Genomic DNA, 13,408 nt, shown 5'->3' with positions numbered 1-13,408 from the left:
GCTGAATTGACACCTTTATCATTATATAGTGAACTTCTTAGTCTCTTGTTACAGTTTTTGTCTTGAAATCTATTTTGTCTGACATGAGTGTAACTAATTCTGTGCTTTTTGGTTTCCATTTGCATGGAATATCTTTTTTTATGCCTTTACTTTCAGTTTATGTGTATCTTTGTAGGTGACATATGTTTCTTTTAGGCAACAGATCATTTGATCTTGTTTTTAAAAAATCCACTTAGCCATTCCATGTCTTTTAATTGGAGAGTTTAATCCACTTACATTCAATGTTATTATCGATAAGTAATGACATACTCGTGCCATTTTGTTATTTGTTTTCTGGTTGTTTTGTGGTCTTCTCTTTCTCTTTTCCTGTCTTCCTTTTAATGAAGGCGATTTTCTATAATGGTATTATTTAATTTCTTGCTTTTTAATTTTTGTGTATCCAATGTATGTTTTTTGGTATAAGGTTATCATGAGTCTTGCAAATACTATCTTTTAACCCATTATTTTAAGCTTTAAATCACTTAACACTGTTTGCATAAACAAACAGAAAAGCAAAAATAAAACTAATGGCAACTGTACACCTTAGCTTCATCCTCCTACTTTTTAACTTGGTTTTTCTATTTATATCTTATTGTACTATGTCTTGAAAAGTTGCTGTAGTTATTACTTTTAATGGGTTAATCATTTATTCTTTCTGCTTAGGATAAGAATAGTTAATCCTAGCTACTCAGGAGGCTGAAGCAGGAGAATTGCTTGAACCTTGGAGGTGGAGGTTGCAGTGAGCAAAGATTGTGCCACTGCAGTCCAGCCTGGGTGACAGAGCAAGACCCTGTCTCAAAAACAAAAACAAAAACAAAAAAGGAAAAAGGTAAAAATAGTTTACACACCACAATTACAGTGTTATACTATTTTGTGTTTTACCATGGGCTTACTATTATAGGGAGTTTTGTACCTTCAAATAATTTCTTGCTCATTAACATCCTTTTCTTTCATGTTAAAGAACTCCTTTAGCATTTCTTTTAGGACAGATCTGTTGATGAAATCTCTCAGCTTTTGTTTGTCTGAGAAGGTCTTTATTTCTCCATGATTAAAGGATATTTTCACTAGATATACTATTTTAGGATAAAATTTTTTTTTATTCAGTATTTTAAATATGTCATTCCTCTCTCTTCTTGCCTATAAACTTTCTGCTAAATTGTCTACTGCAGAATGAAGCTCCATTGTATATCATTTGTTTCTTTCCCCTTGTTTTTAGGATCCCTTCTTTATACTTGACCTTTGGGACTTTGCTTATTAAATGTCTTCAGGTTGTCTTCTTTGGGTTAAATTTGCATGGTGTTCTATAACCTTTTTGTACTTGAACACTGATATCTTTCTCTAGGTTTGGGAATTTATTTGATATTATCCCTTTGAATAAACTTTCTACCTGCATCTCTCCCTCTTTTTCTTCTCTAAGGTCAATAACTCTTACGTTACCTGAGCTGGCATGTCTCAGTGCCCAAGGCTGATGACATACTCCCTATGTATTGCTGCTTTTTATTCAGGTCTGAAAGCTCTTTAGTCAGCAGGTGATAAGTCCTGGCCCTTTAGAGATTATTTTCTAGATGTTGTAAGCATGCCTTATTCTTTTTTATTCTTTTTTCTTTTGTCTTCTCTGACTGTGTATTTTTAAGTAGCCTGTCTTCAAGCTCACTAAGTTTTTTCTTCTGCTTGTTCAATATGCTATTAAGATACTCTTGATGTATTCTTCAGGATGCCAGTTGCATTTTTCAACTCTAGAGTTTTTGCTTGACTCTTTTAAATTATTTCAATCTCTTTGTTAAATCTACCTAATAGAATTCTGAATCCTGGCTCTGTGTAATCTTAAATTTCTTTGAGTTCCCTCAAAACACCTATTTTGAATTATTTGTCTAAAAGGTCTCATATCTCTGTTTCTACAGGATTGGTCCTTGGTGCCTTATTTAGTTTATTTGGTGAGGTCATGTTTTTCTGGATGGTATTGGTGGTTGGTGTCTGGGCAATGAAGACTTAGGTATTTATTGTAGTCTTTTTAATCTCTTTGTGTGTGTGTATAGGGGTGTGTGTGTGTGTGTGTGTCTGTGTGTGTCTATCTTTCTTGGGAGGGCTTTCCACGTAGTCAAAGGTACTTGGACCCCACACCCAACAATACTGTAGTTTTTGCAGATTTGTAGAAGTACTTCTTTGGCAGCCTTAAATAAGGCTGAAAGAATTCTCTAGATTACCAAGCAGAGACTCTTGTTCTTTTCCTTTACTTTCTCCCAAACGAACTTAGTCCCTCTCTCTGTGCTGAGTCATCTGGAACTGAATGTGGAGTGATGATGAAAACACCTCTGTGGCTACCACCTCTGGGACTGGACTGGATCAGACCAGAGGCTGGCACAGCACTGGGTCTCTCCCAAGGCTTTTCTCTTCAGGATGGAAAGCTTACCTGGCTTTAGGCATTTTCAGAGATGCTGTTTGGGAGCCAGGTGTTGGAGTCAAAGACCTTAGCAATTTACCTGACATTCCATTCTACTGAAGCTAAGGGAGCACTCAAACCACAATACAAAGTTCTTCTTGCTTCCTCCCAACTTTTTTCTCCCACCCTGTTTTTACAGGAGCCCCTTCCTGTGGCTGCCACCACCACTGACCCATGGGTGGCTGCCAGACCACCACCAATGCTCACTTAAAGCCCAGGGCTCTTCATTCAGCTTATGGTGAATGCTGCCATGTCTGAGATTCACCCTTTAGGACTGGGCTCCCCCTTTGCCCAGGGCAGTTCCAGAAATGTTGTACAGTAGCCCAGACCTGAACTTGGGTATCTCAAGAGACTGCGGTACTCAAGTCCAGGCCTGGGCTACTTGTTGCTCTACGTCACTGGCCAAGCAGTTACCTATGTTGCAATACAAAGTCCTCTTTACTTTTTCATTGGCTTTTTTCAAATAGAAGCTATCTTTCACCATAGTTACCACAGGTGGAAATGTGGTGGATCATACCTGAAGCCATCATGTGTCAGTGCCCAAGGCTTATTTCATACACCCTGGGTATTGCTGCTTGTTATTCAGGGCCCAAAGCTCTTTGGTCAGCAGGTGATGAATCCTGCCAGGACTGGGTTCTTCGTTTCAAGGTACTGAGTTCCCATTTTGCCCTGAATTTGTCTAGAAATATCTTTTGGAAGCTCAGGCCTGGAATAAGGGCCTCATAATTCTGTCTGGTACTCTATCCTATTGTGGCTAAGCTAGCATCCAACATTCAAGAAAAATTCCTCTTTACTTTTCATTCCACTCTACTTAAGCAGAAGAAAGGAATCACTTTTATTGCTATGAGCTGCACTGTCTGGGGTTGGGGGAGAGACGGTGGGAACATTCTCTTGGCTGTCCCAGCTGGTGTCTCCCTAGATCACGTGCCACCCTAGTCTATGGACTCTAAGCGCCACCTAGGATTTGCCTAGGAATTGCAGTCTTTGTGTCCTAGACTGCCTTTCAGGCAGACCTAGGATTGCAGAGCTCTTCAGTCCCCAGTAGTAAGGTTTGCCGAGAAACTCAAGTTCTAACTGCTGGCATGAATGCTTTCCCTCTTGGTGTGGCTGGTCCAAATCCTCTCTCCACATACAGGTGCTGGCTAAACCCAGCATGACTTTTTGCTTTGCTGTGACAGGGCAGCACTGAATTTTATGTAAAGTACCCCAGTTGCTGTGCTCTCCCTTCCCAAAGTACACAGATTCTCTTTCTGTGTTGCATTGCGGATGCTGGGGCTGCGGGAGGGGTGGCATCATAATTAGAGATTGTCTGTACTGTCCTCTCCAGTGTATCTTTCAGGGATATGAATTTAAAACCAGGTAATGTGATTGTTCCCACCTGATTTTTGGTTCTTGTGATAGTGCTTTTCTGTGTTCATATAGTTGTTAAAATTTGGTGTTCTAGCAGCAGGAACAAAAGATATAGGCTTTTATTTAACTATCTTGCTCCACTCTCATGAGCTTTTTAGAAAAATGCCGTCTTAGCTTCCAGTCTTGATCCTGGACTCTTCAGGATAATCCCGACCTGCTACAGTTCACATTTCTATGTAACCATGTCAGTGATGATACACTTGAAAGACTTGCTGCAGGTTTGATGCTGATAGCTGCCATCAAAGTGAATCTTTTCATATGATTTAGGGGTCAAGTGTGCATAAGAATCTTATTAAAATTATCTTGAAGATCTAAGGGGCATTCTTTGGCTTTGGGAAAGAAGAATAAGGCTCTGGAAAGGATAAGCATGAAAATGGTCTCTCTCCTAGGTTCCTCTTTCATCTTTCAATTCTGACTTTCTAGCTCAGAGGTTTCCAAATACCCATTTATAAACCAAAGTTGATCTGTAACCAAATTGTTCAGAATTGGTGAAATAAGGAAAATGTGTTTATAAATTTCTTTTAGAAAACTATGGTGATGATTAATTATAATCTGAAAAAAAAAATTACTTGCAAAATAAAGTTGTAGACTCTTCTGTATATTCATTAAAACTTTTGTTGGACTTTTCCTGGTTCACTATATACAACTGTTTGAGCACTGCTACTCTACTTCACCAAAATTTAGACTCACTGTATAGGACAACTATCTCTGACCTATAGTCCAGGGTCTAGACAGATGCTAACAGCAATTTTCCAGTCTAGTAGATTTCATTTTTTTCATTTTTTTTGTTAAATTTCAACTCATATATTTTAGAGTCAGTGAGTATATGTGCAGGTGTGTTACATGGGTAGAATCATTACTAATGATGCTGAGGTTTGGGATACAGATGACCGTGTCGCTTGAATAGTAAGCATCGTTCCCAGTAGGTAGTTTTTCAGCCCTTCCTCCACTCCTTTTCTCTCCCCTCTAGTAGTCCCTAGTGTCTATCACGCCCATATTTATGTCTGTATGTATCCAAGGTTCAGCTCTCACCTGTAAGTGAGAACATGCAGTATTTGGTTTTCTGTTTCTGCATTAATTCACTTAGTATAATGGCCTCCAGCTGCATCCATGTTGCTGCAAAAGACATAATTATATTATTATTATTTTTACAACTTTTATAAACATATTTTATTTGTTTTGCTTATACCATCAGAACTGAAACTATTGACTGTTATTTCCTTCAATCAGAAAAATCAATATAATACACATACTGGTACTTCTTTAAAAAAATAGCAATTTAAAAGGGTGGTAGCCACAGATATTTGATATCTTTTCCTTCTAAAAAAAAAATCAAGCTGTAGGAAAACATGGGACCAAGGGTGTTATGATTATTTATTAGAGATTTTTTAGAGCTTTTTAAAAATTGTAATTATGGGGTATATGTCCAGATCATGCAGGATTGTTACATAGGTATACACATGCCATGGTGGTTTGCTGCATCCATCCCCCGGTCATCTACATTAGGTATTTCTCCTAATGTTATCCTTCCCCAATTCTCCCACCCCCTGCTATCCCTCCCTAGCTGTCCCACCCCCCAACGGGCCCCAATATGTGATGTTCCTTTTCCTGTGTCCATGTGTTCTCATTGTTCAACACCCACTTATGAGTAAGAACATGCGGTGTTTGGTTTTCTGTTCTTGTGTCAGTTTGCTGACAATGATGGTTTCCAGCTTCACCTATGTTCTTGCAAAGGACACGAACTCATCGTTTTTTATGGCTGCATAGTATTCCATGGTGTATATGTGCCACATTTTCTTTATCCAGTCTATCATCGATGGACATTTGGGTTGGTTCCAAATCTTTGCTATTGTAAACAGTGCTGCTATTTCAAATTCTATGAAAATTGATGTTGTTAGTTTAATAAGAATATTGTTAAATATGTAGATTGCTTCTTAATTTCACTCTCAGCTTGAGTGTTGTAGATGTATAGAAATGCTACTGATTTTTGTACATTGATTTTGTATCCTGGAACTTTATTAAAGTTGTTTATTAGTTCTAGGAGCCTTTTGGCAGAGTCTTTAGGATTTTTTCGGTATAGGATTATATCATCAGTGAAGAGAGATAGTTTGACTTTTTCTTTTCTTATTTGGATGCCTTTTACTTTTTTTCTTGTGTGTGATTGCTCTTGCTGTCACTTACAGTACTATGTTGAAAAGGAATGGTAAGAGTGGGCATCCTTGTCTTCTTCCAGTTCTCAAGGGGAAATTTTCCAGTTTTTCCTACCCAGTATGATGTTGACTATGGTTTTGTCCTAGATGGCTGTTATTATTTTGATTTATGTTCCTTCATTGCTTAGTTTGTTGAGAGTTTTTAACCATGAAAATATGTTAGATTTCATTGAAAACATTTTCTATATCTGTTGGGATGATTGTATGGTTTTTGTTTTTAGTTTTGTATATATGGTGAATCACATTTATTGATTTACTTATGTTGAACCAACTTTGTATGCAAGAAATGCTGGATTTTATTTGCTAGTATTTTGCTGAGGAATTTTGCATCTATATTCATCATGAATATTGGTCTATAGTTTTCTTTTTGTGTTGTGTCTTTGTCAGATTTTGCTATCAGGGTGATTCTGGCTTCATAGAATTAGTTAGGGTAAAGTCTCCCCTTCACAATTCTTTAGAATAGTGTCAGCAATACTCTTAGCAGCTCTTTTTTGTATGTCTGTATATTTTCACTGTGAATCCATCTGGTCAAGGGCTTTATTATGTTTGATAGGTTTTTGATCACTGATTTAATTTCTGGAGTCAATGTTGATATATTCAGGGTTTCAAGTTCTTTCTGATTCAGTCTTTGCAGGTTGTATGTTTCCAGGAATTTATCCATTTTCTCTAGATTTTCTAATTTGTGTGCGTAGAGGTGTTCATAATAGTTTCTGAGGATCCTTTATATTTCTGTGAGATCAGTCGTTATTTCTGATTCTACCTGTATGGGTTTTCTCTTTATTTCTGTGTTAATCTAGCAGTGGTCAATCGATCTCATTTATTTATTCTTTCAGAGAACTCACTTTTGGTTTACTTGATCCTTTGTATGAATTTTTGCCTTTCAGTTTTGTTAAGTCTTGCTCCAATTGTAGTTATTTGTTTTCTTCTGCTAGCCTCGGGGTTACTTTGCTCTTGTTTTTCAAATTGCTCTGGGTCTACTATTAGACTGTTAAATCAAGGTCTTTCTAACTTCTTGATGTAGGTGTGTAGCACTATAAACTCTCCTCTTGACACGGCTTTTGCTACTTTTTAGTTGTCTATTAAGTCCAAGTGCAAGTGTTGAATTTAGGTCCAGAGATTCCTTGTCAGTTTTTTGCCTCAATGATCTGTCCAATTCTGTCAGTAGAATGTTGAAATTCCACACTATTATTATGTGACCATGTAAGTATTTTTGAAGGTCTGAAAGTACTTGTTTTATGAATCTGGGTCCTCCCACATTTGGTGCATATATATTTAGAATTGTTAAATCTTCTTGTAGTATTGAACACTTTATCATTATATATTACATTTCTTTATCTTTTTTTACTCTTGGTTTAAAGTCTGTTTTTACTGATATAAGAATGGTGACCCTGATGTTTTTTATTTTGTTTCCGTGATAGGACTATGTATGTAAATTTGTTTTTGTGGTAGCAAGTATCTTTCTTTCATTTCCTTGTTTAGAACTCCCTTAAGAATCTCTTATGAGGGTGGTGCAGTAGTAATGAATCCCCTTAGCATTTGCTTGTCTGAAAAAGGTTTTATTCCTCCTTCTCTTTTGAAGCTTATTTTGGGAAGAAATGAAATTCTTGGTTAGAATTTCTTTCCTTTAGGGATGCTGAAGATAGGCTTCCAGTCTCTTCTGGTTGTCAGGTTTCTGCTGAGAAGACCATTGTCAGTCTGATGGGGTTCCCTTTGTATGTGATCTGACCTTTTTCTCCAGCTGCCTTTAAGATTTATTCTTTAGCTTTGACCTTGGCCACTCTGGTATCTATATGCCTTTGTGATGTTTGTTTTACATTGTACATCACAGGTGTTCTCTCAATTCTTGTGTTTGGATGTCTATATCTAGAGCAAGATAAAATAAATTTTCTTGAATTATCGCCTTAAATATGTTTTTCCAGTTTGTTTACTTTTTCTCCTTCTCTCTCAGGTATGCCAATAAGTCTTAGGTTTCATTGCTCAAAAATTTTCAAAACAATTTTGACTGAATGTGCTACTTTGAACCAGTTCAAGCTCTGAGTTTTTTCAATTCTAGAAGCTCAAATCCTTTTCTTTTTAAGATGCATATCTCTCCCTTCTTTTTCTGAATTGTTTAGAAGTTTCTCTATGTTGATTTTTAACCTTGTCTTGGATCTCATTAAGCTTTCTTGCAATCTATGCTTCACATTAACTGTCATTTTTGAGTTTCCATTTTCTTTAGGGACCATTGCTGCAGAGATGGTGTCATCCCTTTGGTGATGTCACAAGATTCAGATTTGTCATGACAGAACTCTTGCCCTTGTTCCTTCTCATCTGGAGACACTGGCACTTATAATTTATGTATTTATTTTCATGTGGCTTTCTTTCCTTATAATTGTTTTTTTCTTTCCCTTTTTCTTTTTCTCTATGGGGTATGACTGTAGAGAATGTTGGGTAGAGTCTCTTGGCTTTGCTTCTACAGTCCTGTGCACTTCTGTCAGCGGGTTTTATATTGGGCTGTGCAGTTTGATCTATGGGCCAGTAGATGGCGCTTATAGATAATAACTGGCTGTGGCCAATGTGGATGAGTATATATTGGATCCTTGTTCACTGGGAGACTCTCTATTGAGAGCCAGCCTTAGGCAATGGGCTGACCTGTGAAGTGCACAGTGGTTTGAGCTCCCTGATAAACCCTGTAGGAGGGGATGAAGATAGGCAGGGCCAGATTAGGCAGGCTTTCATCAGGTTCCCTAATGGCAGGCACAAGCACCAGCACCAAGAAGGGGGTCCAGAGAATGGCCACCAAGTTCTCAGAAGTGTGCATAGGCATGGAGCTGGGGAAATCTCTCTGGCCTCAAGTCTCTGCATGGGGGTGGGGCAGCCTAAACTCCTTTTCCAGAAGAATGGGTGCTCCAGATGCCTGGAGATCTGCCTGGGCATGGAGCATAGAGGGTCCTGCTGCACCACAATCTCTCCACAGGAAGGATGGGGAGACTCAGGCTACTAATCCATGTGAGCAGGTTTTCCAAACAGCGTGGAGCAAAGAGGTCCTCACTTCACTATAGTCTCTGCACAGGAAGGGAAGGGCAGTTCAGGCTGCTGATCCAGGTGGGTAGGTGCTCTGAATGCCAAGAGATTCTTAGCAGACTTTATTACTTTCAGACAGCATAATTACTGTCAGAAATACCATGAATGGCAGGGCATGCTGTGTACTGTGATTCCAGGTGGTTCTTTTTTAAGTGACAGTCTATTTTAGTCTATGTTAATGGAATCCCTGGAGTTGTGCAGGGCCGTGCTTTTCCAAACTTATATGGCAGCCTTGACACAGTTGAGGTCACTGTGGCCATGATGTGACTTCCAGCTTTTCCATAATTAACTGTTTCCTGCTCCAGGCTCTTTTGTATTTACTGGTGTTTTCTAGAGCCATTTTATTCCTCTGACTAATTTAGAATCCAGTGTCTGTTCACCACTAAAAATACTCTGTCTTTATGATCAAGAAGGGCAAATGTTGGACAGCAGTGTTAGATGTGATGCTCACACTGTTTATTTTCAAAGTGTTTAGAGAAGAATCTTGATGGAAGCAGAATGAAGAGTAAAAATAATTGGGCCTAAGGATTGCTAACTATGTGACCTTGGGCAAGATGCTTGAACTCTTTAGAGCCCTTAATTTTGTTACACCTGGAATGGAGATAATAATGTAATTGCTTTTCTTTTAGTGAAGATTAAATGAGATAATAGATATAAAATGTTTGAAATAGGGTCTAACACTTATTTGCAGTATATATTAGCAGCTCAAAAGTCATAAGTTGTTTTCTTATCTTTTCTATCTTGATTGTTGAAGTTTTAAAATTTGATGCATTAAAGAGTTCACGTCCTTTTTGGGTATATTAAGTCTTTTATCATTATGTAGTATTCCTTTCTGTGTTTGGTAGCTTTCTTTCCTTTCTCTGAAGTCTACTTTATCTGTTATTCATATAGCTATACAGCTTGTCTTGTGATTGGCGTTTTCATATGTATTTTTTTCTTCTATTTACTTTTTATCTATCTATATCGGTACATTTGAAATGAATTTCTTGCAGACAACAGATAGCTGAGTCATTTTTGAACTATATTGTGATAAATTTTTTTATTTAAAGCATTTATATTTAAATTGGTGTCTTTAAGTTCTTCATATTTAATGTAATTTTTGATGTCAGGATTTAAGCCTGCCACTTTATTGTTTTGTCTGTCTTTGTTTTAAAAATACTTGTCTTAGTGGTTGCTCTAGGGATTACCCTATATTCCAGTTTAAAGTTATACTAACTTTTATACATGAAGCTCAAATCAGCATACTCTAAATCTGTTTCACATTTCCCTCCCATCCTACTGGGCCGTGGGGAGAGAAAAGTATACATTCAGTGATATGCATAAGCCTTCTCAAGTAAGTATGTAAATTATATAATTGACTGTGTATTTTAAACTAGAAAAATAATATGTGTCATTTTAAAAATAAAGGGAAACTTCTTACTTCTTATTTGCCATTCCCCATTCTTTTTGATACTTATCTATACTTGTAATCATATGAAAATTCTTCTGAGTTTTTGTTTTTTGGAGATGGAGTCTCACTCTGTTGCCCATGCTGGAGTGCAGTGGGGCTCAATGCAACCTCTGCCTCCTGGGTTCAAGCGATTCTCCTGCCTCAGCCTCCTGCATAGCTGGATTATAGGCATGTACCACCATGCCAGCTGATTTTTGGTTTTGGTTTTTTTTTTAGAGACAGTCTCACTCTGTCTCTAGGCTGGAGTGTAGTGGCACAATCTCGTCTCACTGCAACCTTTGTCTCCCAGGTTCAAGCGATTCTCTTGTCTCAGCCTCCCAAGTAGCTGCGACTACAGGTGTGCACCACCACGCCCAGATAATTTTTGTATTTTTAATAGAGATGGGCTTTCACCTTGTTGGCCAGGATGGTCTTGATCTCCTGACCTCGTGATCTGTCTACCTCGACCTCCCAAAGTGCTGGGATTACAGGCGTGAGCCACTGCCCCCGGCCCTGGTTTTTTAAATACAATTTTTTATTCGATTTATTTTCAGTGTTCAAGAGCCTGGTCACTGGCAGATTTCATGACCAAATATTAGAACCATGACAACTCAGGAAACAGAGTCTATTTCCTCTAAGCACAACCTATTTGGAGTTAGAAGTGACTCCACTGAATTTTGTAGGAATTATTTCCTTGCTTTAAAAAATATTATCACAACCCTTTGTGGCTTAGTAAACTAAATAGTTTATTATTTTTTGCCTGTTTTTGAACTATATACAAATGGAAATATACATTGATACTATTTTGTATTTTGATGGTTTTGCTCAGTATTATAGCTATGAAATTCGTTCATGTGGTTTTGAGTGGACATAAATCAGGAAAAAGATATATAACCCAATAGGAAATTTGGAAAAAGTCTTAAATGGACATTTTGAAAAGAAGGAAATTAATTGGTTAAAAGTTATATTTAAAAGTATACCACCTCATTTGTAATCAGGAACATACAAATGAAAGCCACTAGGTACTCCACCAGATTAAAAAAAAATGGAGCTACACTATGTGTTTGTGAGGATGAAGAGCAGTAACAATTTTTTTTTTTTTTGGTGGGGAAATTGTGTAATTTCATAGGAAGGCTGTCCTGTTTACTGTCTGACTTCTGTGTGGGGGCATCTGTGTGTAGATAGAAGCACAGCAGTAGCGGGACTTGCCAAGCCTGTGGCCACGTGCTTGCCCCTTTCTCTAAGGAAGCTGTAAGAACTTCAAAATAAGCTCTCTCTCTCTTTGTTTTTATTATACTTTAAGTTCTAGGACACATGTGCAGAACATGCAGGCTTGTTACATAGGTATACACGTGCCATGGTGGTTTGCTGAACCCATCAACCTGTCATATACTTTAGGTATTAAGAGCAGTAAGAATTTTTATATACTACTGATAGGGGCAAAATTCAGTACAGCCATTTTGGAAAATCCCCTTGGTATAATGCTGGGTAATATACCAGAAATTCCTCTCTTCTCTGTATAATATAGAAACACTGGGGAATACATAAATCAGGATTCTTGTGCAAGAATATTTATAATAATATTATTCACAGTTGCTCCAAATGGGAAGGAACTGGATAAATCAATTGTAGTAGATTCATAAATAGAAAACCATATGGCAACAAAAATAAGCACACTACATTCACTTTAGATTTCTGTAAATCAAATTTATTCCTTTCTTATCCATTTCATCAGTTTTCTACTGTATCTAGTGACATTTTGGGAATTTCCTTGAACTAACATAAACTATAGAAAGTTTTTATTTTGCCTGTGTTGAACCTGACAATTTACTATATTTATACTAACTTCTTAAATCAAATTTTGTATGGCATTTATTTCAGCTCAAATAACAAAGCAAAGCAGAAAAATGTAGTGCTAGGTTCATTGGCTCTCAACAGGTCAGCCCAGTGCATTCCTGCCTGACATGCACTATGACCCATTTGCCTTTGCAAAAGGTCACTGGGAATTTCAGAAAACAAAATGCAGGCAGAGATCAAACTAGTAGGAAGAATTTAATGGAAAAGGAAAACACCAGCCAATTTGCCATTATTTTGAGAATCTATACCTATACCTTTTTAATTTTTTTCAAAAACTTCTGATAGGGCAAAAAAGCTGGTGAATGGTTTTAATCTCTTAGAGTTTCCCTCTCTCTTTCTTTTACTTTCTTCTTCTTTTTGTTTTTTTAACCATGAAGAGTTGAGGAGGGATGGGGAAAAGGTAAGTGCTCCCTCCCTAGCCCCTTAAAATCCTGGTGGAGCACTAAGCATTCTACAGCTGGTTTAGACTTAGATTTCATGCAAAGCTTATGGAAAGTAACCTGATATTACACCACAGCTTTCCTCAACGTCAGTCTACAACTGTTCCAACAGCAGTGCATGTTTTCAGGGATGATTTTATGTAACTAGGGCATTGCTGTCTGGCAAAGCTCTGACATGGTGCCTCCTTGAGCTAGTTCTAACTAATTAGTGGTAGAGATAGTAATAGGAGCAATTTGCTCACCTGCTTTTGATAGCATTTGCTAAGTTTTCTAGGCATAAGTACCAGACTTAAATGGCAGCATACCAGTATTATAGGCACATTGGAGAATGTCAATTATATTTCCAAGGGAGAATTTGGCTTTCAAACTCAAGCTTCCATTTGTCTCAAAGTATAAAAACACTGCACTGCATAGTAAATTTGTTGTAGTGTCTTCTAAAAGAGAGAAAATTCAGACTATTAAATGAAGATTCACAGAAGTGTCTACTAGGAGATGCCGCAATAACTGTCTGCCTGATCTT

The sequence above is a fragment of the Aotus nancymaae genome, unplaced genomic scaffold (assembly GCF_030222135.1).
Source record: "Aotus nancymaae isolate 86718 unplaced genomic scaffold, 86718_ANA_hifiasm-v0.15.2.pri h1tg000019l, whole genome shotgun sequence".
In the NCBI taxonomy this organism is placed as follows: domain Eukaryota; kingdom Metazoa; phylum Chordata; class Mammalia; order Primates; family Aotidae; genus Aotus; species Aotus nancymaae.
This window is presented reverse-complemented; position numbering follows the sequence as displayed.